Raw genomic sequence first — 3,702 nt, 5'->3', positions numbered from 1 at the left:
TGAAGTACGCAGAGTGTGAAGAGACAGCCTGTTTTATTAATGCCACTCAATGAATTTCGTCAGATTCGGCTCAACGGGTTTACTAGTTCTGCCAAACCCGGGAAAAACAGCGACATGATCTCGAAGCATTTCGGACATTTTTGCACCACTAATAAAGAACGTTATCCCCAGTCACCATGTTTATATACAGTGCTTGCACCCGCCACGACTGTTGACGAATCTGCACCGCGCCCCCAATCCGCACTGTAGGCGTCGCTAACACACCTGCAACCGAGCAGGACCAAGACTCGTCGCCCGTATGTCGCTCGACATGTTTGTTTTGTTTTCTTTCGGCTTCGGCTCGTATACGGAATCGGCCAAAGATCAGACTCCTCCAAAAGCTCGCTCCTCCTCGAAGGTCAGACGTCAAAGCGAAGTCGAGCGGCCATTGGCAGCGTCCGCGTTTCTCCTTCGGGAGATTGACGGGCGTCGGTGAGGTTTCAGCGAAAAATTGCTCCGGAAGCGAAAACACGCGCCACTTTTTTCGGAGGCGCGCCACTTTTTCGGTTGCGTTCAGACGGGGAATCTGTTTCCCGAAACCTAGTTTCGCGACACAAGATTCGCCAACAAGATACATCATGTGAACAGATCTATTTACGGCGCCCCTCTATCGCGATTTGGTCAGTTTCGGTTTCAGTATTGTAACTTTTACTGGTTTCGTTTTCGTATCTTAAGGATCGCGTCTTCGACGCCCCATCGGTAGCGACACCAGTTCTTTGTATTTTTCTTTTTCCGGCATGGTTTCGCCATTTTGCGACCGTTGGGTGTTTCGCCGTTTCGCGGTATGGAAATGTCTTTAGAAACGGAAATGTGCTAATTTAATCAAGTTTATCTATCTGTGAAGTTTTCTCTTGTGATGATTATGTTCAAGAAGAGCGCGGAAGGCCGACGACGCAACAGAACGAGCAACTCAACGCAGTTGGTAAGTGTACTTCTTTGTTTGCATTGTACGCGTTGAACGAGAAGTGAACATTATGGAGTTTTAGAATAATCTCGTGGCTGCTGTGCATGCGCAGACCCAAAACAAGCTTCGAACTCGAGCTTTGGGGCCCGTTATTTATCGATATTAGCGTGGGTACCGCAAAAGGCGGCGTACCGCAAAAGGCGGCGCCCACGACACCTCCGTTGAATGCTTCTTCGACGCCGTCGCCCGCTCGGGAACTGCGTGAGTCGCACTCGGCGACCGCGGTCGGTATGGTCGACGCGTATTGAAAACGCCAGGATCGCTGGATTCACAGCTCAAAGCTATCGAGGCGCGTGTACTTACGATCGCGGCAGACATGTAAGCATGCCTTGGTAGTGGATCGTCTGGGCTTCGTAAGTACAACAGAGCAGCTTGGCAGCGACAAAAACAAAACATGCGGCATTGAGTGTAAAAAAACTATAAAAATGTTACTCTGGACAAAAAGCTTGTTTAATTTTCAAGATAAAACGTTCTAACTTTCAAATAAAAGCTGCCGCGACATCTTTGTGGCGTTTTAAGCGCGAGATGCTTGCGTTTGGGGGGGTCCCCCTTCAGAGAAACGCTATTCTAAAACTCTTCGCCGCAATCCTCGCTATTTTGCCGTCCGTAACGCGCGGTAAAGTAGCGCCCGATATTCTAAAACTCCCTATTTTCTCGTTAAGCTAGAATGTTTTTTTTTTTTCTTTTTTTAACTAGTTGGGCTTGCTTTATCTGTCCTAATGTTTGGATCTATGTGTAGCGTAATGAAAAGTTGCCACTCATTCTGTGTATGGTCCGAGAAAGTGTAGCTCATGTCAACAGAGCACGTATTGAATTCCTAATGCTACTTTCAGTCCGTTGCTTTAGGAAATGTCTTATTGGTCTAGCAGTGTACTGATATCTTTCAACTATAAATTGATTACATTGATAATAGTTCATTACATTTCCGAAGTTAAACTTCCTTGGAATTCGGTTCATGCAGAGACAATATTCCTTTTCAGTCAAAATGGTTGAAGAGGATATCCATCTTTTGTTTTGAAGTTATGGAAGTGGACTAAATTGTACTGTTAGGACAAACTTCGGTCCCCTGGCTTTCTAGAATTGAACTGGGTTTACATCTGTCGGTTAGAACTTTTGATAAAGCAGTTATTCCTTTTGCCTCTTTTTTTTCTCTTTCATTTTGCAATTGTGATGTGATCAAGCCGAGGGCCGCAGTTATTCCCAAATGAAGCAGCAGCAGTGTGTTCCCAGCTTGCGTCACTTCGATGAATTTCAAGGCATGCCACGAAATGAATGCCCCTGTTCATACACCGTTGGAATTGGGACTGACTTCAAAATGCAGTTCGACACAGTGTTTAAGCGGTATAAGACATGTGTTGAATGACCTATGTGGTTGTCACAGGTTCGTGGTTAGTCAACCCGAAACGCTTGTCTTCCTCTTCCCATTGCTTTGAAGCTCGGCCGGCATTATACTTTTTCATACTTAGCGTGCAACGCTGTCAACGCTACTGGCGCGAATGCGTGGCTTCGTCTACGGTTTTGTTTGTGCGAGAAGGCGTGCAAATGATCAACAAGACCAAGCCCCACGCTCGCGCCAGTAGCTTTGACAGCGTTGCACCTTAAGTATGAAAAGGAGTATAGTCTCATCCGAGCTCAAGGCTTTGACGCTCAGGTAAACATGTGCGAGGATTGTAATTGACCCTGCCCCAAACCACCTATAAACAGACCAAAATGGCAAAAAAGACAAAATTTGTGACAGCGGTGTTCGAGAGAAACTGCAGACGTTTAATTACCCTGCCTGAAACTTTGCAAACATTTCAGTGTGGTTGCACCTGTGTGGGCGAGGTAAATCCAATATGAAAAGACCCTGAAGTGACGCCTTCAGGATGCCGAAAATAATTATGGTAAGTTAGAAATTAACCCACTAGTATACTTCCTAAATATTTGGGCCGGGTGTCGATTAAAAAATTTTAACCCAGTTAATTTGTCACAAATTTTCGGGCATAATATCTTGAAAAGAATGGAACTGCAGATGTTCCAAACTGGCTGAGGTAAATCAGCCTTGCAGTGCGCCAAGGTTTACACTGAACATACTTTTGTGTATTGTCCACGAGGTGTAGCTCTTGCATTGGAGTTTTATGTTGTAGTTTCTTCAATGTTTGAACTTTCAGCGTGCCAGCTGGGTAGTGTGTAAATGTTTTTTTATAGCGCAAGCAATATCTTAATCCTGGTGGCAGAAAGTTTCGGCGGGCAGTTGACATGGTTGGACAACGGTGTGCATGCTTGCTTTCTCTGAAGCGGCCAATGAAGCGAAATAACAGCATGTGCGGATTGTTCATGCATTTAATTTTTTGTTTGTTGTTCGTTTCAGACTACATGTGCTCCCAGTACAAAGGGGTGGCCCTCCAGGCGCTGACGACCAGCATGTCATTTCTGCTGTGCTGTCGGGGGAAATTTAAAGGGTAAATATTGCAGCTGCAGTTTTTTCTATTCTATCCCTGCTACACTTCCTGCGAATTTCTGTGCATACTTGGTCTTTTTGTTTTCATAGTACTGTAAACTTTTGTTATAGTCCGTTGCAACTATAGAATAGCACATGCCCCCCCCACAATTCCCTTTGCTCTCCATGATTGGCGGTGTCCTCTCGGCTCTCCTCCTTTCTAGTGTTTGCTTATTAAAAAGAGTGAAGGGCTTTGTGGGAGGGCCTTCTGCTATTCTAG

At 45.4% G+C, this 3,702-nt stretch overlaps 1 long non-coding RNA gene across 1 annotated transcript; it reads left to right on the top strand.

Annotated features, from left to right (window-relative positions):
* The first annotated feature begins 922 nt into the window (after positions 1–922).
* LOC120845964 lies at positions 923–3,380 on the top strand. Its single transcript, XR_005716933.1, has 3 exons — positions 923–961; positions 2,804–2,886; positions 3,354–3,380. It is a non-coding gene; the product is annotated as an uncharacterized LOC120845964 (long non-coding RNA).
* Positions 3,381–3,702: the final 322 nt, after the last annotated feature.

This window comes from Ixodes scapularis, unplaced genomic scaffold (assembly GCF_016920785.2).
Source record: "Ixodes scapularis isolate PalLabHiFi unplaced genomic scaffold, ASM1692078v2 PGA_scaffold0__279_contigs__length_252992795, whole genome shotgun sequence".
Taxonomy (NCBI): domain Eukaryota; kingdom Metazoa; phylum Arthropoda; class Arachnida; order Ixodida; family Ixodidae; genus Ixodes; species Ixodes scapularis.
Note: the sequence above shows the minus strand (reverse complement) of the source record. Positions and strands in the feature narration are given on the sequence as shown.